Genomic DNA, 22598 nt, shown 5'->3' on the forward strand with positions numbered 1-22598 from the left:
CTTCTGACAATAGTCCTAGCTAAGTTGGAGAGTGGCTTAAAGGGGCAAGAGATGAAAGAGGGAGAGGAAAGAAGCCAGATCTTAGGATTCACGGGTCTTCAGGATCCAAGGAACCTTCTGGAAGAGGCAACACTTTACCTCAGTAGAGTTTTTCCTGAGCTGCTGAGAGCAGAAGCCAGCCACAGACAGGACTGCTGGTCTGGTGATGAGTTTGATAATAGACGTGAGGAGGAATGGGATCTTAAGAAGCAGAGCAGAAGGCATGGAGTTTAAGGGAAGACAGCTGTAGGCATTTTTCCAGACAGCCTCCTTCACAGTTTGGAGATGAAACTTAAAGTGTCGTTTGTTGTTCTGTTCTGTAATAATCCTTTGGTCCTTCCCCCTCACCAATGAGATATATTACACTAATGTATATTAAACCAAATTTATTAATAGATAAAGTACTATATGTAAATTTATTTTCCATAAAATCTAAAGCACTGCTCTATAAATGACTTTTAAATGTTACTTCCACCATTAAAAGAACAATGTATAGCATATTTTTCTGTGATTAAACTGAGTATTCTCAATAAATTGTAACCTTTCTTTGATGTTGTGCTGTTCTACGGTCCCATAGAGGTGGGTAGTGCAACCTAAGCCCTGTCATAAGTGGTCCCAAGCTGCTGTTCTGCTGTTGCTACCAGCTTGGCTACCACTCTCAGGCTCTCAGCTGTACATCTGACTGTGGTCACAGGAAGTCGCCCAGATATACCTCTGCTTCTCACTGCCTTCAATTTGTTGTGTTTAATCTAAGATACAAATCAAGGAGGCGACTCTAACGGTGCATAAAGGAAAACAGGCTGAGTGCTAACTCGGAGACATTTCCAATTCTAGGTTTTCAGCTACATTCAATTCAGATCAGCGTCGGCAGCACTCAGAATTACTGAAATAAGTATGGTTTCCTACCTCTACCTTCCTATGTAATTCAAACAAAAACAGTGTGGAAGTGTGTTCATTTGAGTAAGGCTCAGATTTTTTCCACAATTATTATTTTAATTCTTTTATCAAAATATCAAAATTTTTAATGGCTTTGCTGATGCCATTAGCATATTTTCCATTTTGTTGATGATCTAGCCTTGGATCATTCAGCTGAGAATGTTAGTAAAAATATGAAGTATTATAGCTGAGCTGATGTCCTCTTTAAGGCAGGAATATACTACTTTTGTGCCCCCTCTAATAAAACGGGTGGGGAGTTTCCTCTTCCTTTCTCTCATTGCCCCATTGCTATGGTCTAAATGTGTGTGTGTTTTCCCCAAAACTCACACATGTTGAAATCTGACTCCTGAAAGGTGGTAGTATTAGGAGGTGGGCCGTTGGGAGGTACTTGAATCCTGAGGGTGGAGTCCTCATGAATGGGATTAGTGCCCTTATTAAAGGCTACAGAGCGATCCCTCACCCCTTCTGCCATGTGAGGACACAGAGAGAGAAGGCACCAGCTATGAACCCTGAGGAGGAACCTCATCCCACCGTGCTAGCCTCAAGAACTGTGAGAAACAAGTTTCTGATGTTCATAAGCCACCCGGTCTGTGGTATTTCATTATAGCAGCCCAAACACACTAAGACACCCATGTATGCATGGACAGACATGAGTAAGTCAATAAATACCCCGCTCCTTCAACCACATTTTCACTGGGCTGAGAGGGCAGTCAAGGAGCACCCGCAGACCACTTGGTTAAAACCGACTGAGAAGCATAAGCACATCAATAATGAATCCTGGAAAGTTGCCAGAGTTAATGCTTCCTGGATTGTGAGGACATCTAGTAATAATAACAATAGTGCCTATCTATTACTGAACAGTTGCTACAAGTCAGGTATTATTCTGAGCTTTGCATACATTAATTCTCACCACAGTCTTAAAACTACGTACTATTACTATTCCCATCTTTTTAGATAATAAGCTGAGGTTCAGAGATATTAAGTAACTTCTCTGGCACCAGACTCTAAGGTCGTCCTTGTGATCCCTGCCCCCTGGAGTTTCCCATCTTTGTGTAACCCCTACCCCTTGAGTGTGGGCCAACTGTGACTTGCTTCTAACTCATAGAACATGGCTAGTGTGATGGAATATCACTCTCATGACTATATTACATTATATAAAAGACTGCTTACTGGCTTGATAAAGTAAGCAGACATTCTAGGAAACCCATTGGCAAAGGACAACAGGGAGCCTGTAGTTCTTTTGCAAACTATGGAGGCTCTCAGCACTGAATGCTGCTAACGGTCACCTGAGTCTGGAAGCAGACTCTGAGCATCAGATAAACGTGCAATCCAGCTCATACCTCGATTGCAGCCTTGTGGGATCCTGAGCAGGCGATCCAGCTAAGCCATGCCCAACTATGGAAACTGCGAGAGAACATATGTGTGCTATTTTAAGCATCCAAGTTTGTGGAAATTTGTTGTGCAGCCATTGAAAACTAATACATTTACCCAACTCAAGTGAGTGAGTGCCAGAGTTAGGAGTCAACTCTAGGCTGCAGTGTGGCCTCAGAGTCCACTCTCCGTGGTGCTTTGCTGCTCCACATGCAAAAAATAAAATAAAATAAAATAAAAGGTCATATCATGACAGAAGGACTATTCCCTCTCTCTCGTTCCATGCCAGGACAGGCAAGTCAAAGTAACTGGGGCCTTCCTTTTCTAGCTGAGCACTTCGCTCCTAATATAGCGTGTCACTGAAAGAGAAGCATCATTATCCCCACCCTACTCCCTGGCTCAGAGATTTTTTCCTGAAAGGGAAAGCAGGCCATAAAATAAATAGCTCCTTATCTCTTCCCAAAGCAACTTACTTCATTGTCAACAGAGTGTAGAGAAATCCCAGCACTCTCGAGAACAGAGGAGGCTGTGGCAACAGGCAGTTGGAAAAGGAACAATAGATTCATTAGAAATACAGACTGATCTACAGGCCAGGGAGTTTGCTGAGAAAAGAAGGGAGCAGTGGGGTCAGAACAAATCTCAATAATTGACTTCACGAACTATCCCTTCAAAGGAACCCAAATTTGATTAGTCTTTGGAGCAATTTATGCCCTAGGACATTGTTGAAAACAATAGTCAGCCAGCAATTAGTGGGGCTTAACATCTGGGTATGGTCAGGAAAAGACCAAACATAGCACTGTCAAAACCACTGTCAGTCATTTGAGGTAACGGTAAGCTAGCCCAATTCTGCACCTCCCCCCCACCCCACCCCACCCCTGAGAAGAACACCAGAGGCATAATACTGCAGGGTGGGGTGGGGGGTAGACTTCATTAAAATAATCCAACCAGGCACTAAGCAAATAAACTAGCAACAAAGCAGAACAAACCCCAGAAGGCGGAGGGGACCAGTACCCAGAGTTACATCGCATTATCGAAAATGTCCGATTTTCAGCAAAAAAAAATTGCAAGGCATGCAAAGAAACAGAAAAGTATAACCAATAAATACAACAGGGGGGCGGGGGAGGGGGAGGGCTGGCAACAAGAACTGCCTATGAGAGCCAACCAGATGTCAAACTTAGCAAAGATGTCAACGTAGCTGCTATATAAATATGTTCACACAATTAAACACAGAAACCAGGGGCGTGCATAATGAAGAAAGAGGTAGCTAAGTTTCAGTAAGAAAGCCTAGTGGCATTTTTTGTTACTTACTATCGTCCTCCGTTCCCCAGCCGGCTGGTGGCCGTGGAAATGGTGGCCCACATTCCTGCTTGCTGGTTCCAGAACCTGGTTCTCAAAAAACTGGGGTTGTGCTTTTTGGACCTGTCGGGCGGTTCCCTGGGGAAGCAGCACAGAGACTGGCCTCGGTCGTACCTCCCTCAATACGGCATTAGGTTCCAGGAGGGAGCTAACGAACGCATTTAAGGCAAGTGCTCGCCACAAGCAGCAGGCAGACCTAAAAGCCTGTGGAGGAGGATGCTGAGGAGGAAGATTCTTGGGCAAATAAGGGCTTTCAACTGCAACCATGGACACCAGGGAATCTGGAGTGCAACATGTATATTCATGGTTCAGAAACGACCTGAAAGGACCCTAAACTTGCACTTGCTTTTATTTATCTTTTTAAATTGATTTCAGAGAAGAAGGGAGAGGGAGAAATAGAAACATCAGTGATGAGTGAGAATCACCACAGCCTCCTGCACGCCCTCTACTGGGGACCCATCCTGCAACCCTGGCGTGTGCCCTTGACTAGAATCAAACCTGGGACCCTTTAGTCTGCAGGCTGACGCTCTATCCACTGAACCAAACTAGAGAGGGCCTAAACTTGCACTTCTGACTGACCCCTGGGCATTGCACAAACAGGAGGTGAAAGCTAAGGCAGAGCCGAAGCAGTCTGGCTTAATGTTGAAAGAGCTTTCTAGCTTAGAGCCAACCTGTAAAGACCAGGAATGTTTATTTTTCTTTTTGCCTCTTGGCATGTAAGGAAGTCTCTGTCAGATCACTGGCTGAACACAGAGATAAAGGAACAGAAACATCAATGCTCACACACAAAAGGAATACAGTCTTTGCAAAAATTGTTTGGAAAAATCACTAAACAAATGGATGGTTGTAGTCCTCAGCAATGAACAATACCAAACTCTTGGGAGGGGAGAGAATCTGATTTTCAGAATTATCACATTATAGTATTTAATGTGTCCAATTTTCAATGAAAAAAAAAAAAGTCATGAAGAAACAGAAAAGTTTAGCCAACTCATAGGAAGAAAAAGAAAATTGGCAGAAATGCTCCCTGAAGAAGTCTAGACATTGGACTTACTAGATTAAAAACTTTAAATCAACTATTCTATATAGTATGCTCAAAGTGCTAAAGGAAACCATGAACAAAGAGCTGAAGGAAACCAAGAGAATAATGTATATGAAATGTATATAAAAATAATGTAAAAGGAGGTGGAGATTATTTAAAAAGGAAGGAAATAAAAATTCTGGAGCTAAAAAGTACAATATCAGAAATGAAAAATTTACTAGATGGGGGTTAGAAAGCATATTTGAGAAGGCAAAAGGAAAAAATCATTAAGTGTAAAAACAAGAGAATTAAAATTATCCAGTCTGAACTTGTACGCATATATGCAGAGTCCATGAACAAACAATAGTGAGGGGAAGGCCTAGGAAGGGGGCAGGAGTGAGGTGGAGGAGGTCAAGGATAGGGTGGAGTGGGTGGTGTACATTTGTAATACTTTCAACAATAAAGATTTTTTAAAATTACCAAAAAAATTATCCAATCTGAGGAGCAAAAGAAAAATAAATTAAGAAAATGACAGAGCCTAAGGGATTTGTGGGATATCATCAAGTATATCAACATATGTATTATGGAGTCCCAGAAGGAAGAGAGAGAGGAGGGGCAAAAGAGGGCTTGAAGAAATACCAGCCAAAAACTTCACAAATATAATGAAAGACATGAACCCAATAGCTAAGAACTCATCTTAGCGCAGAAACACAAAAGAGAACAAAATTAAACCTTTCTGACCATGGGACTTAATCTGGTGTTGACTTCTTTTTCTTTAATATTTTTATTAATTAAATATTTCAAGCCTGCATAGTATAGAAAATACATAATGCGTATGAGTGTGTATGATCTAGCTTTATCAAATTGTAACATTTGTCTGTGTCTGTTTTATATTTTTAAAGAAAATAAAACATTACAGACTAGAGGCCTGGTACATGAATTTCGTGGATTTGGGGGGGGGGGGGTCCCTCAGCCTGGTCTGCTCCCTCTCACAGTCTGGGAGCCCTTGGGGGATGTCCGACTGATGTCATCCATGGGGAGCGGGCCTAAGCCATCAATCGGACATCCTTAGTGCTGCCATGGAGGTGGGGAGAGGCTCCTGCCACTGCCATTATGCTTGCCAGTCATTAGCCCGGCTTCTGCTGAGCAGAGCTCCCCCTGTGGGAGTGCACTGACCACCAGGGGGCAGCTCCTGCATTGAGCATCTGCCCACTGGTGGTCAGTGTGCATCATAATGACCATTCAGTCGATTTGCATATTAGCCTTTTATTATATAGGATAGACTGAAGACCCAGAGCACTCCTCTTTGCTGCAGGCTCCTCTCTTAGAGCCACCCTACAGGGGTCCTGCATTTCACAACTCCAGGGAGCATCACTCATATTGTATTGGATGGGAATGCCATCGCAAATGAAGTCACGTGAATGATACTCCTTGAAGTAAAGACGGTGAAGTCTTTTATCCTATTAGTATTTTTTGTATCTGTATGAGAATACATGATATTGTTTTGCATTTAAAAAAGTTTTAGCCCTGACTGGTTTGGCTCAGTGGATAGAGCGTCAGCCTGCAGACTGGAGGGTCCCGGGTTCGATTCCCATCAAGGGCATGTACCTTGGTTGTGGGCGCATTCACAGTAGGGAGTGTGCAGGAGGCAGCTGAATCGATGTTTCTCTCTCATCAATGTTTCTACCTCTCTATCCCTCTCTTTCTTCCTTCCTCTCTGTAAAAAAAATCAATAAAATATATATTTTTTTTAAAAGTTTTTATATCAGTGCTAACAGACTAAACACATTTACCTAAAACCTTTTTATTTTGCTTGTGTTAATGGGAATTATTCATGTTGATACCAATAACAATAGTTCATTCGTTTCACGGCTGTGCATTATTCCATTGCATGAATGTAACATAATCTGTCTGTTCTCCTGTTGCTTGAGATTTAGATCATCTCACATTGTTTACTATTATGAACAAAGCTTCTATGTACATTCTGATATATGTCTGCTTGTGAACATGTCCAAGAGTTTCTCCAGTTTACAGGACAGGTACACTGCAAATTAACTAGAAAATGCAAAACTATTTTCCAAAATGATTGTGTTAACTTACAATTTCACCATCAATAGACGGAAATTCCTGTTTGCCTGTATCCTCGCCAATTCATGATATCCTCAGACTTTTGTCAACTTGACATATCCAGTGTCTATGCCAGATAACTAATGAGGCTGAATGTATTTTCATGTTTGTTAATCATTTGTATTTTATGAAACCTTGCTGACGACATTTAGTTTTCTCATTTGCTTTTGGACCCGGGGGTTTTCTGTATGTATTGAGGATATTTTCAAATATGGCCCTTACTCTTTTTCTCCTCTTATCTGCATAAAACTTCCTGCACAATGGTGAAAAGAAGCGAAAAGATTGAAGGATTCTTTATGCTTTTCTTAACTTTAATAGGAATGTTTTTGAGAATTTCATTAATGTTTATTTTTTGAAAGTTATCTTTTGTTAAATTGAAGATGTGCTTTGCTTGCCTAGTTTCCTAAGAATGTTTTTATTCTTAATGAATGTTGAATTTGCTTACTGTTTTTTCATTATCTATCAGATGATCACTTTTGACTCATTTAACTTATTATTGTGGTATATTACATTAATAGATATTTTATATCATGCTATCTTTGCAACTATAGCAATCATGGCCAAATCTACAAAGTTGAAATATATTGTTTGATTTTTTTCCTTGATCTCATTGTTATCCTATATAATAGAAGCCTAATATGCTAAGTGTCTGGTCGTCCAGTTGGCCGTTCAACCAATCAAAGTGTAATGTGCTAATGATATGCTAAGGCCGCTCAACTGCTCGCTATGACATGCACTGACTACTAGGGGGCAGACAGTTGACTGGTCGACCAGTTGCTATGACATGCACTGACCACCAGGGGGCAGATGCTCTGACCAGTAGTGTGAAAGTCCACGGCCAGCGTGGCTTTCGGGGTTCAAAGGCTTGGAGGAAGAGCTGACACACAAATGACACACAAGACGAAATATTAATTTTGATACCGGGGGAAACCAGAGGAAAAGTCAACCATAGCAGTCAAGTTCTCTCTGAGTCTCTGTTCCCAGCTGCTTTTATTTACTAGAATACACAATTGCCTTTTAGGAATGCAAACTGACATATGGATGGTAATGTTTAGTAAACAGTAAGATTGTCAGGTTTGGGGGGAGTTTGCTTTAGGCCATTGAGTCAGCAGCAAGTAATAAAATGTAAATATTCACCCTGTGAATATCAAAAGGAGTACCGGCTAGCCTTCTGCCAGAATCCTCACATTTATATTAATTACTGTTGATCTTGGTTTCCAGCACGGTAGGTTAGCTTGCTGCTGGGGTCCCGCCGATCAGGACTGAGGGAGACAGGCTGGACATGCCCTGGAGCTCTCCCATAGTCCCTCACCAGCTGGACAACTTCCTGCATCCCTCTCTGTCCCCGATTGTGCACCAATGGGGTCCCTCATATGAAGTAAAAAAGATTGTGACCACAGTGCAGAGAAAAGGAACTAGTGAGGAAGGGAGAAGTCATGAGATTCAGAGTTCTAAGAGGCAGCCATTGGGCATATTCTTGGAAATCCTGAGAATGTTTATAATGTGTTGGGCTTTCAACAGGATGTGAGATGTGAAACTAGTGCTGTCTTATTAAATACTGAAAGAAGAATGATGCCCCAAAGCTGGAAGAACACAATTTACAAGAACATAAGTCTTATTGGAAAAAATTCTCTACAAAGTTTATTGAAATTTAATAAAATATTGTGGTTGTAAAACCACATATTTAATTTTTTGCTTTAAAAATTGAAGTGCCATTTTTTGTCATGTGCTCTTCCTAATTTTCCATTTCATATGAGCTATGTGAAAAGAGCCTGTGAAAGGAAGACATTATTTCTATCAAATTTTAAAAATCAAAGTAATATTTGCTTCTCAAGCCTGACCACTAGGAGACTAATGGTGATTCCTCAGAATCCTCAAATGATCCTCAAACCAGTCCCCTTCCCAGGCTTCTATCCCCAGCTACATCTCAACACGTCATATTTAATTTTCAGTAAAACTTAGGAAAGAAATAAACCTTTTGGGAAAATTTGGGCTAAATTCTATTTAGTAAATAAAAGTATGAATATATTAGGAAAGTATTCTCAGTTAATAAGACTTTTCTGTAGAGACTTTCACACTCTATGTTCTGAATTTTAAATCTCAGAAAATAAGCCCAGAGACCACAGTCACCTGTTAATTAAAAAAGTGAATAATCCCAAGAGGACTTGAACTCCTAGGTTATTTTGCCAATTTTATACAAATACAGCACTTTTTCCAAGATCTCTTTCTAAGAACGATAGCATACATCTGCAAAGCACACTGCCGCCCTTACTTTGCCAGCACAGTCCATCAATGCAAAGTATTACTATAAATAATAAAGCATCTCAGAACTCAAAGAGCAAAAGGTCAGGGCATTTAATATAATATTGTAGTTGCAAAATCAAAATACTTAATTTTTTGACAGTTGAATTTACCACAAAACCCTCACTATTCCATGTTCCCTCTTTCCTGTCGTTTTTTCCTTTCTGGACTATTGATGGCCTTCAAGCTTGAAGTTTTTCACACAATTTACTTAGCCTAAGTGCCATCATCAAGCAGACTCTTCTAAGTACATAGCAGCATCTGGATGAGTTTCAATCATAGTTCACTTGCTGGCAATCGCAGTACTTGATTGTTGGGAGGAAGCTTAGAACTTGCCCTTGCAGGAACTTTGGTATAAATGTGGTACTTTTTCACCCAGAGTCCATTTCTTCCAGCAAATGGCTGGCTGCAGCTCAAAGATTCGGAAATTTCGTAAATTTTCTTTAATTGGGACTCCAACCACTAGTCATCAACAAATTTGAGCAATTTCTAAAATTGTCTTTGAAAATTCATTTCAGGGAAAGAAAAAGGAAAACCAATAACAGAAATAAGCTCATCTTGAAAATTGACAGTAAGTACAATAGCCCTAGCCAGTTTGACTCAGTAGACAGAATGTTGGCCTGCAGACTGAAGGGGTTCAGGGTTCAATTCCGGTCAAGGGCACGTGCCTCGGTTGCAGGCACCTCCCTGGCCCCGGCCCTAGTCAGGATGTGTGCAGGAGGCAACCAATCAATGTGTTTCTCTCACATCAATATTACCCTCTCTCTTTAAAAATCAATGGAAAAAATGTCCTCAGGTGAGGCTTAAAAATAAATAAATAGTCTCAATTCTGAGAATCCCTAGCACCTTCTCAAGGACAGACATAGCAGCTCCTACCTTCATATCAAAGGGCCTCTCTACATGTTTGATGTTTTCATTAATACATTCCAGAAGAAGCTGTGCATGTGGGTTGATACAGGGAAACTACCTGTGTTTAAATTACACAGGGGGGAGCCTTTGTTACCCTATATGAGAGGTTTATTCATTTGTTAATTAAGAATGCTGTCCTAAATAATTTCTAAAGTCCCTAATAATTCTGAAATTATATAAACCTGAATGCTTTGATTTGCCACTAATATGAAGTCTAGAATATCATGATTAGTGGAGGTCGTAAGGGACTAGATTTGAGCAGACACTTAACAAAGGAAACCAATATTCTTAACTATGAAAAACATAGGACATTGGTCTCACTTTTATACATTAAGTATGATACTTCCTCATCCATCTTTTAAAAAAACATTCAAAAATAGGCTGAACAATCAGACATCATGATAATGAGAAGTGAGGGAGTGGTCAGCCTGAAGACCTTCAAACAAAGTGATCTTACAACTATGACTCATTTCGGATTAATTTAGAAAATGTATTTTGTTTTTTGTTGTTTTTTTTTTTTTGCAAACAGAAGCAATTGTGTCTTCTATATTTTACCTATTTGATTCCAGCATTTAATTCTTCCCCACTATCTGTTTTCTGGTTTACGTTTTGCTGCAACAGAAGGGCCAGAAATAGCATCACTGATCAAGTTAGAGAGGCAGGGACCGTCCTTTGAATATAATGTCAGCAGTAGGATTTCATTATGGAATGTCAGGTGTCCCAAGAAGTACACACAGAAGTTAATTTCCTGTTAATTTATTTTCACTACTATCTTAAGTATCACCAGGAACTAAACAACCTTTATGTGATCACCAACAAACGTCATGTTTAACATGCTTTCAGCTAAATTTCTGGTGGATTACTTCTTGTAGCAGTGAACAACTAAACTATCGTTTTTGAAGCTATGGGCATCTTGGTAGAGCAAATAGAGTGTTGGTTTATATAAAGAATGGGGCTTTTAGGTCAAAATATAGCATAGGATAATTGAGGTGGAGTTTCCATAAAAAGAAACAATAGACCAGTTAAAAACTAAGCCACATAATAAACTAAGCAAAAATTATTATAACCCAAGATCATAAATACAATGTAATGCAATATCTTCCCTGACAAGATTTGTATTCTCTTTGAGAATAACTGTCTCCTGCTGGTAAGTGAGAGGACAGCACAGGCAGGTACCAAAAAAGGGACGAAAGGATTAAGTTGCTGAGAGATTTAAAGCCAGCAGCTCCCCAGCAGGGATTGTTCCCCGTTCCATACTTGTTAAAGAATGAAAGGCCCCGGGTGTTGGAGAGGAGCCACAGTGCTAGAGTCCTTTTTGCTTTCTCGCCTGAGGGAGACCTTCTGCCCCGGGGGCTCTCCCTTACCCCACTAGACCATAGAGGTGAATCAGTGGGCCTTACAGCAGCCCAATCCACTCAACTGTTAGATATTCAGTGCGTAGCTAATGTGGCCACTGCCCACTGTCCAGCATAACCCGAGAGAGGAAAAGACATGAACCCAGTCCTCTGCTTCTAGGAGGCCCATTGAGCAACCTGGTTGGCTAGAAACTGAACGTTTCAGAGGCGGGTGACACAAAGGAGTGGCCTTGAAAACAAATGCAAGATGCCTCATCCCCAAATAAGCCCCATCAAAGTACGGAGAGTAAATGTGGCCTGGGAGCAGAAAACAGAGGAAGGGAGGGGTGGGGAAGAGTGGAGTCATCTCCAGGCCATACCTGAGTGATTCCAGAAACTTGGGAACAATGCTATATTCTAGAAGGGACTTTCACATTGTGTTGTTCTGGCCAGAAATCATCATACAATATGACCTATGTCACACAAATAATATAAAGAGACAGCTCACAGCAAAAGGCAGTTTAGGATGAAGACCATGCACAGCTGGTCCATATGTATTTCCATCTGCTGAGCAGAAATATTCAGATCTTTAAAACCATCATGTGCTGTAAAGCCAGGTACTTTTTCTTGTTATCTCATTTAGTTTTAAGTTGATCCTCCCAACAACCCTATGACTTAATTATCATGATCCTTACTTTTTAGATGAGGAGGCAGAGGGAATCACTGTGAAAACCCCTTCACCTTCTAGAAAATAGGTTTGGAGAGAGAAACATTTTATTCCTGCACCAGGCTTAGATTTAAGTGTTGGGGAGATGCCAGAACTGAACAGAGAGCAAGTGAATTCCAAAGAGCAATTGAAACTGAAGAGGTTGTGCTCAATGGCAAGGACCTCCCTCTAACCCACACTCAGTTTAATCCGAGCAAGTCCTCCAGACGTCAGTTTGTCGCCTGTCCAGCCAAAGCCTCCCTCTTCTTCAGGATGCAGAATGACTTTAGGGTGGAAATTTGTTCTGGTCACTCTTCTCCCAAGTTATCTCACCCCTCATAACACTGGCTCTTCTAGGTAATGTTTTCACCTTGTTGAACCAAATAATTCATAGGCTGGTTAATGGATCCAATATTTCAATTATATTTCACGCCACTCAGGTGTGCAAAATTGTCGTTTTATTTTCTTTTAACTAAACTTAATTTCTAACTGCATGCTTACTAGGTCTGATGCAACAATTTAATCTGGTTCTTTGCAGGCAGATTTGTTCGATTCCCTGTTTTCACCATTATTTCAGATTTAAGCTCTGTGGGTTCATTGTTCAGCCCTGCCTAGCTCCCATCACCACTTATCACCCCCTTCACTCCCTCACCACCACCCCCATACACACATACACAGTGGCACCTAATGGCCAGGAGGTGTTAAGGAATCAGTGACAAGGGAGTGTCTGTCCACAGCTCTCACTTGACACCCACTGATAGCTCTGGTCCCCCTGGTGATTGGTCACTGCCCCTGTCTCTGCTGCTTCCTCTGTAGCTTCCATTGGCAGGGCCACCAGGATGCTCATGTCTGGTTCTGTTCCCTGCTCAGCTCCTTGAAACTCATTTTGCACCTACTGAACATCAGCAGCAATATACTCCCCGCTCATCGGGAAGCTGTGGCCACGCCCATCTCCTCCGCAACCTTCAGCCGTCTGCCTTGCTGGTCATGTGAGAAGCTGGACGGACAGACTACATGTCCCATACCCACCATGAAGCAGCGGCCCCCTTCTTGTCAGCCTCTGCCTGGGTTTCAAGGCCTCCAATTCAAACGTAAAAAGGTTGCTATCAGACAAGGCAAGCCACATCTGGCAATGAAATCTCTTGCATTCCTTCCAAATGCTATTGCTACCACTATTACTGACTTGATACAGTTTTCCGGCTGACATTTACAGCAAAGGTTATTGAGTGAGCACACTGTTTTCCATACCATTTGTCAAGGTGGCCTTGTCACTCCGGTGACTCAGTAGGACAAATGTTACATTTATTCCTGGCCTCTGCGTGAGGCCCACTGCAGATTCTCTTCCCTCCTGAGCTGTTCTGCTCCCTGAGGATATCAAGCTGTAATCATCCCACTCATTCCCACCTATTCACCCCATTGGGTTCATGGGAGAGAGTCTTCTACATAGAATCCCAGTAGATCAATTATAACTGAGAAACCAAACTACCTGGCTTTCACTTGAATACACATCTTCTGACTCAGACAAGTTACCTAACTTCTCTCAGCCTCCATTTCCTCACCCCTAAAATGAAAACAATTATAGTTCCTGCCTCCTAGGGCTGTTAAAATGATTAAATGGATTTCTGTATGACAGGGACTTAGAAGAGTTCCTGGCACATGGGAAGCACCCTATTAAATCTCCGTTTAGGGAACATGACAGGAAGCAGTAGTAATTATAAGTGCAGAAAATTTATTTGCATGCACACAACTTAGAAACAATTTGTAGATTGTCAACTGATGGTTGTTGGTGCCAATTCAGTGCCAACAGGAGTCCCCAATTTAGGATGCAGTGGAGAGGCAACTTTATTCAGTGCAAAACAGCTTAATTGTGATACAGAACAATTATGAGAACAGCATGGTTGTGGAACAGCTCAATAGTGTTAAAGTTCAATAGTGTTACAGCTGGGGAAATGCACTCTTCAATCTTTGATGGAAAGGGAAATGGCAGTCTTTGAGTCAGAGGGAAGCTGACTTATACAGACAGAAGTTCCCACCCTTGGTCACTGATTAATCTAACCTCATGCAAATGAGGGCTCTAAATCCTTGCAGTCTGATTGGTCAGACTGGAGCCACTCTGATTGATCAGTGAACCTGCTGATGAATATAACTGTGCAGCTCCAATTGGATGGGGAATATCTCCATCCTATTGGTTGAAACAGGATTCCAGGAACTTCTCAAGAAGGGCTGCCTCAGATGGCAGGAAGGCAGTTCAGTGCAGGAGGCTGGCAGCTTAGTCTAGGCTTCTCCCTGAAGTGCAGTTTGTGTGAGAGGCCCCCCCTTTAGAAACAGCTGCTAGGCTGGGTCTTTTGTTTGTTTTTGATTTAAGCCCAGTTAAGCCACCAGTAGCCTTCTTAGTAAGTATCTTCTCTCTCAGCGTCCATGAGCTATGACCATGGTGTAAGCCTCTCGAGGTTCCCAATCCTCCTTTCTGGGTTTGATGCCCTTGTCCAGGTGTGCCTGGGATGAACAAAGTCTCTGCATGGTTGCTGGTTCCTACTCCTCCATTACATCGATTCCTCACTGTCTTCTTATCTATGAATGATCATAGGTAATCACAAATCTCCTAATCTCTATGAATAATTCATGCTAGTCTGTGATGTTTCATACTCAATTCTGGTCACGTTCATATCAAGCCTTGGACTGCTCAGCCATTTTATAAGCAAAGTGTTGTATTTGAAGTACAAAACACTTAAACCTCAACCACAGAATACTCCAACTTCAGTTATTTTTGTTATTAACAGCCAATGCACAAGGCCTGACATTGGTGAATTGCTTTTATCCATCATGACTTTCTATGCAGTGATAGAATATGAATAAAATTTGCTCTCTGTTGCCTGTAAAGTATCCTCCACAGTTATGGCGGCTGGGTTGATAAAACTCTTCAGCTTCAGTGGAAAGAGTAGCAGATCATAGTAGAGAAAATACCCTCAGGGGTTTATTTACAGCACCTACTAACAAACATTTTACCTGTTTGGCTCTCCACTGCTCCACACAGATGTTTTTTAGATACTACCCTACTGGTGTTATATGTTGCCCATTTACACCTAATGGAGATTAGCTATTTAACTGATGGTTGTCCACTGGAAAATGGATTTTATATTGTGCTAATCTGTGACTTCAATTTTTAAACAAGGGTGCAATGTAGTTTAACTTTGTGTAGGTTAACAAAATTTAAAAAGTGACTATCCTGCCCTGGCTGGCGTGGTTCAGTGGTTAGAGTGTCAGTCCTGGCACCAAAGGGTAGTGGGTTTGATTCCTGGTCAAGGGCACATACCTCAGTGGCAGATTCAATCCCTAGTCCTGCGGGAGGTAACCAATTGATATGTCTCTCTCACATTGATGTTTCTCTCTCTCTCTTCTTTCTCACTCTCCTCTCCCCACCTCCTTTCCATTCTCAATGGAAAAAAATATCCTCAGATGAGGATTAAAAATAATAATAAAATAGAAAGAGACCATTCTATAGGCATTAATAACTACAAATGAGTTGAACTGAATTGAAATAAAATTTTAAACTCTATGAAGATAGTGAATTGTCCAGAGAATACAGCTAATGTTCTGATCACTGTGGAGATCAAAGTGCAATAAATACTGATGATGAGAGTCGTGGAAAGTAGAAGCAAAACTGGAATGCACTCTCATACACAAGCAACACGGATGGGAATTGGTCCAGGCTCCGCTCTTCCCTTCCACCTTCACTCCTGAGGCCCTTATACAACACCTCAGCCTCTTGTCTGTTTATGAATCCCATGGATAGCTACTTTAGGCAGGAGTGTGTGTGTGTGTGTGTGTGTGTGGTGTGTGCAGGTGCATGTGATGAAATGGAGTGAGATACTGCACTGGGCATCTTGGAGGTACATTTTCTAATGGGTATACTAGATTCTGTGACTTGGAAAAAGATTTTTTCAGTCTTGACTTTTGTTGCAGTTAACAAATTAAAGCATCAGAAGTGGGTCTAAGTCATTTTGACTGGGAAAATTTATTCATTTGATCCACAGATATCTATTATAGGCAAGCTGTTCCAAGCCAGAGTCATGAAATGAAGGCACATCTTTGAAGAGCATAGGTATTTTCACTACTGTGCACCTAGCATCATAACTGGGTCATGCTAATCAGTTTGGCTCAGTGGATAGAGCGTCGGCCTGTGGACTGAAGGGTCCCGGGTTCGATTCCAGTCAAGGGCATGTACCTTGGTTGCGGGCACATCCCCGGTAGGGGGCATGCAGGAGGCAGCCAATCAATGATTCTCTCTCATCATTGATGTTTCTCTGTCTCCCTTCCTCTCCCTTCTTTTCTGAAATCAATAAAAATATATTTGAAAAAATTACAACAACAAAGAAATTCAGCAATTTTTTTTGAAGCCCCTAAGTTTGAATTGAGATAACTTACTTAATCTCACGAAGCTTCAGTCTCCTCGTGGGTAAATTGAGAATGGTAATATTTAACTATTTTTAAGGTGGCTGGGGAATTAAATGAAACAATCCTTTCAAAATGCAATTTGCACTCAAGACATTTTTTACTAGCTTTCAAGCAATGAGGTTTGGAAAGAATTCTTACCTGGGGCTACTTGAACTCATTAACTAGCTGCTCAGAAGGTTAGATGGATGATAAAAATTTTGGGGTATGTTCACTGCCACCTACTGGCAGAAAAAAGTTTGACCAGGGCCATGGATGAATAGACATTCCAGGGACTCTGCCCGTCTCCTCTGACCTGGGTTATGGTCTTTGTTTGAATAGCCGATTCTGTTGCTCTCTCTAGTTAGAAGTCAAGCTAAGACTTGAAAACAAGGCGCCAGGATGAGACAAGTCTCATGCATCTCCTTGATGTTGGCAAAACTCGTGTCCTAGATGTAGCCATGTGCTTGTAAGTAGAATCACAGAACCAATCCCTGGATTCTGGACCTTGAGAATATTACGTGTGCTAAGCAAAATAAGTCAGTCAGGAAAAGTCAAGAACCATATGGTTTCACTCATATGTATGATATAAGACTGAAACTCATAGACACAGACAACCTGGTGGTTACTAGGGGGAAGCGGTTGGGAGGGGATAATAAAGGGTAAAGGGAGCCACATATATGGTGATGGGAGATGATTTCACTTAGGATGGTGGGCACACAATGCAATATACGGATCATGTATCACAGAATTGTACACTTGAAACCTACTAACCAATGTTACCCCAATAAATTTAATAAAAAAGAGTCAAAATCAAGGACATTGAGAGATCCATGAGAGAAAAATTATAAAATAAAATAAAAATTTCTACAGATACAGGGCAAGCCTATATGTGGGAAATGGGAGAGATAAGAGAGCCATAGGAAGTAAAGGTGTTGGCAGAAGAAAGTACCCCAAAATCAGCACAGTGAGTGTTAGGAAGCTAAGGAAGGAAGTTTAAAGAAGCAGATAATAGTTTCAAATATTGCAAATGAAGCAAAGAAGGTAGAGCCAGAGAAAGCTGTTTGGAATTGGTGAATTGTACTTCAGTAGGGGTGATAAGGGTTAACACCACATTGTCAAGGGCCCACATAGAAAGGAAAAGTAAGCAAGCATTTTAATGGTAAAGAAAAGGATAGAATAGTAGCTTAAGAAGCTATCAGGTTTATGTTGGGAGATCCTAAGGAGGTTTTTGTATGCTCCTGCTTTCATACCTCATTATTTCTAACTAGAGGCCTGGTGCACAAATTCGTGCACAGGTGGGGTCCCTCGGCCTGGCTGCCAATTGGGGCTGATCAGGGCTGCTTCGACCAGTCCCAATCAGGGCCCATTGGGCTGGCCAGCCTGGGGGAAAGACTTAGGGAGGTTGGCTGGCCACAGGATGTTGGCTGTGGGAGTTCACTGACCACCAGGGGGCAGCTCCTGCGTTGAGCATCTGCCCACTGGTGGTCAGTGCACATCACAGTGACTGGTTGTTTGGTAACTAGTTGTAACAGTCGCTTAGGCTTTTATATATATAGATTATGTTATTATGCCTCAGACTCTACTGAAACAATTGAGGCATGCTCTAGTGTATGGCAAAGGGGCACCTAAGGGTCAAGTCTCCTTTGTAGTTAATTGGGTATCAAACAGAGAGAACCTTCCTTTAAAATGACTTCCTCTTCTCTCCATCCCATTGCACAACTTGTCCAGGCCCTCAGGCCTGCAGCCTGCCTGGCTGTGACAGCTTTCCTCCCATCTCTGCCAACATTAACTCAAATTTGTTCTCAAAATTATTTACAAGCACATATTTTGTTGGTTCAATGTCATGTCTTTAATAAGAGGGGGTGGGGGGGAGAGAAAAACTTTCAATCGCGCTCTAGTTTCTATTCAAGAATAAAATAGATTTTCAAGGCCCACATAATCTTACCTCTATAATTTCCAGTACATCTAAGTAATTTTTTACTCTTGCCCTAACATATGTCATCGGTTCTAGTCAAGCTATTTCAGGGCAGCTTTTACCCAAGAACTTTCCAATCCCATGTTCCCCTTTTCTCTACAACTATGCATATTTAACCCAACCTTCAAGGACTTATAAAATATGCTTATATATTAATCTCACTTTAGTTCTAATATTTTCTCTCTCAAATTTTGCACAATAATTATTGTCAATGGGGAAGGAAGAAAGAGCTAAATATATCCTAATCTTAGCTTAGGGTCTTTTCCAAACGTATCCCCTCATAGCAAAATTCTGCTATGTGCCCCACAACTACTGGTGAGTATCGCACTACTAATGTGGGAATGCATTCCCTCGTTTCACACAGCAATTCCACACAAGTTCATTCTTAGAGTTCTTAAGTTTATTAGCTCCTTGAGGATAGAGACACTGAATGACCACATAATAGGTGCTGTTCACCAATATCCAGTTCACCTCCTTCTAGGTAATTGGTAGAATTGGATTTCTCCAGCTCACTTTGATATTAGACCATGGGACTTATTTTGGTAAATGAATTGTGAGTGAAATAGAAATTCACATGCAAGTATGTTTTAGGATAGGGCTTCCATTATCTTGGGTCCTTGAGTAATTACAATGAGACTTCCTGCTACTTTGTGCAGAACATGTAACATGATGGAAAAATAAACTTTTATTATCATGTTAAGTCACTGAGACTTTGGATTTGTTTGTTTCTACAGGATGATGTTGTTTCTCAAAGTGGGATCCTTGGACCAACAGCATCTGAGAGCTTATTAAATATGCAAACTCTCAGTTTCTGCTCCCTACCTACCAAATGTGAATCTGCATTTTATTTTTTTAAATATTTTTATTGATCAGAGAGGAAGGGAGAGGGAGAGAGATAGAAACATCAATGATGAGAGAGAATCATTGATCAGCTGCCTCCTGCTTGCCCCCTACTGCGTTCGAGCCCGCAACCTGGGTATGTGCCCTTGACTGGAATCGAACCCAGGACTCTTCAGTCCTGCAGGCTGATGTTCTACCCACTGAGCCAAACTGGCCAGGGCTGAATCTGCATTTTAACATGCTCTCCTCACGTTTCATATAGCTATTAAAGTTTGAGAAGCACTATCCTTGACTATTCTGACAAGCACAGAAATTGTTATGGAAAAGTGGCTGGATCAGAATCTAACATGGGTAGGTACACAGAGAGCAGGGAAGGATGGCAATGCATGTTATGTTTCGGGAAAAATAGTTTGACTGATGGATATCATACATAAGCATATGGGGGAAGGTGTGAAAACAGGATTTCAGTAGTGTATATTGGTTACTGTTGGCTGCGTTTAATGAAATAATACAAGAGAGTGATGAGCTACAGAAAGAATTAACTGAATGCAAGCAGGAATAAAAGGGATTTCAGATGGTAGAACAACAATATGAATGCACTTAATACTACTGAACTCTAAACTTAAAAATTGTTAATATGGTAAATTTATGTTATATGTGTTTTACAATCAATCGATAAATAATAGGATTCTTTACTGATACATTTGAAACCAGATTTAAAATTAAACTTTTTTTTTTTTTCAAGAAAATCCACAGTCAGGGACTCCAGCATGAGAAGAGATAGCTCTTCTCAATCCAATAAGTAAAAAATTAAATTTAAAACGTTGAATAACACAGGCCAATTAAAACCCAGATGTGGCACTAGGATCAAATCAAGGGGACAGGTTTCACCAGCACTGCAAATCCTCTTCGTAGATTAAGGAAGCTGTCTCAGAGTAAATGCCAAGAGGGATATACTAAGAGGATCCAGTGAATCCTTTCACTTGGACAAAAGGTCTCAGGGAAAAGAAACTAAAAGCAAGACTCTCCCTCACAACCTGATAGACTCAAAGCATATGTGATTAGGATGCGGGAAAGAAAAAGCCACAGGGACAGAGGACAAACACGCAGCAGCCTGGGAGGTCAGTGCCCATCTGCACTGTCTGATGCGGTAGCACCAGCCACAGGTTGCTGTTGAGCCCTGGAAATGTAACGCCCTGTCTCCTACTCTGCCTCTGCTTGAATGGGAGTGACTGTGTGGTCCCCTGTCTCATCATCATTTATCAGATAACTTGTCCTTTTAGTTTAATGGTCTCCAGCTCAAGAGGAGCCACTTATGAACCTGATGTAGAGACAATCTGGGGCGGGGGTGGGGGTTTCAAAGTTGCACCTTCACCACAAAACTCTAATATGCTCCCTGAATCCATCGGTGAAAATTGCCATTACAGACACAGGAGCTATCACAGCTCTCATTTTACAGCAGGTATAGTCTGTGCCTCATAAATTCACATTTATGTGTAGCATCTTGAACTGTGGACATTGTATTCACATATCTTAAAATATTCCTGTCTTAAATAATTTGTCCCATAAGCTCTTTGATGGCAGAGAGTATTTGATGACCGCTGCTTCTAGCCCCAACTAAGCACATGGTTAGTGACATCCTCACAATACTTACTTACCAAGAGACAGACTTTAAGACAATGTATAATGTCAAGTGTACAGTATTATTTGATTTTTAGGACTTAAATCATCTTGAACTGAGAAACGGCCATCATTTAGGCAATAAATACTGTTGGGGAAACTTCATCCTAACTCACTGATGAATATACCTTCTCCTTTTGCTGAAGCTGCTGACAAATGGGCAAAAACACCAAAAACACTTGGAATAGCACACATTTTATTAACCACTAGAGGCCCGGTACATGAAATTCATGTAGTGGAGGGGGGTGTCCCTCAGCCCAGCCTGCACCTCTCCAATCTGGGACCCCTCAGGGAATGTCCAACTGCCAGTTTAGGCCCAATCCCATAGGACATCCCTCTCACAATCTGGGACTGCTGGCTCCCTACCACTCACCTGCCTGCCTGCCTGATTGCCCCTAAATGCTTCTGCCTGCCAGCCTGATCACCCCCTAACCACTCCCCTGCCAGCCTGATCGATGCCTAACTGTGCTCCTGTCAGCCCCATTGCCCCCAACTGCCCTCCCCTGCCGGCTGGTCACCCCTAACTGCCCTCCCTTGCTGGCCATCTTATGGTTGTGGGTGCCGCCATCTTTGAGGGCATGGCAGCAATTAGCATATTCCCTCCTTATTGGCTGTGGGTGCCACCATCTCTGAGGGTGGGGCAGTTAATTAGCATATTCCCTCCTTATTGGCTGTGTGTGCCACCATCTTTGCGATGGCGTGAGGGTCAATTAGCATATTCCTTCTTTATTAGATAGGATTGCTTTATCAAATGAAGTTCCTACAGAAGCAGAAAGAGTCAAAATGTAATACCATGCAGTATTTGACAACTATATGGATGTTTTGTGTAGGGAATTTTGTGTTGGAGTCCCAGGGCTGGGCTAATTTACAGATATTTATCGAATCACTATATTACATGCATTTCTTCCAACTGAAGACACATCTGAATACATGGGTTATTTCTGCACTATTTATAGAGATTAAAAGACATTTGAGCATTTTCTTAAAGATCTTCCTAGGAAAGGTCTGACCTTGTCTGAAATCATGAGGCACCCAGAGCAGAGGGGTAGCCTGGTGAGCTCCCAGGGGGAGCCGACTGCAAACCACAAGGGCCGAAGTGTGATTACGCACAGGATTGGAACCCTGGTGACCTTCCGGAGCACCCAGGGCTGTTAGGCAGAAGATTCAATGCACATTTACTCAGTCACAATAGCAAACAGCAGTGGAGTGCCTGCTCTGTATCAGAAGCTACTGCAGGCAACAAAGCCACAGATGTGAACAGGACAGCAGGGCAGCTGGCTTTCGTGGAACCCGAGTTCCTGAGACATCCCACGTAAACATGGACGGTGGTTTCCTTCATAATTATAGAGAGATCACTTACTTCCCATTCACGGATACACATAGCCTGTTCTGCTAAAAGGAACAGGAAACATTTGAAGGGCTAGCTGCCCCTTCAAAACTCATTTGCTAACAACCTGCTAATTTGCCATTTTCCAAAGATTTGGGTGTCTTATGCACTTTCCTGCTCGTGCCAGTACCATTTTCTGTGTGTGTGTGTGTGTGTGTGTGTGTGTGTGTGTGTGTGGACTCTGA

The sequence above is a fragment of the Myotis myotis genome, unplaced genomic scaffold (genome assembly GCF_014108235.1).
Source record: "Myotis myotis isolate mMyoMyo1 unplaced genomic scaffold, mMyoMyo1.p scaffold_m19_p_9, whole genome shotgun sequence".
Taxonomy (NCBI): domain Eukaryota; kingdom Metazoa; phylum Chordata; class Mammalia; order Chiroptera; family Vespertilionidae; genus Myotis; species Myotis myotis.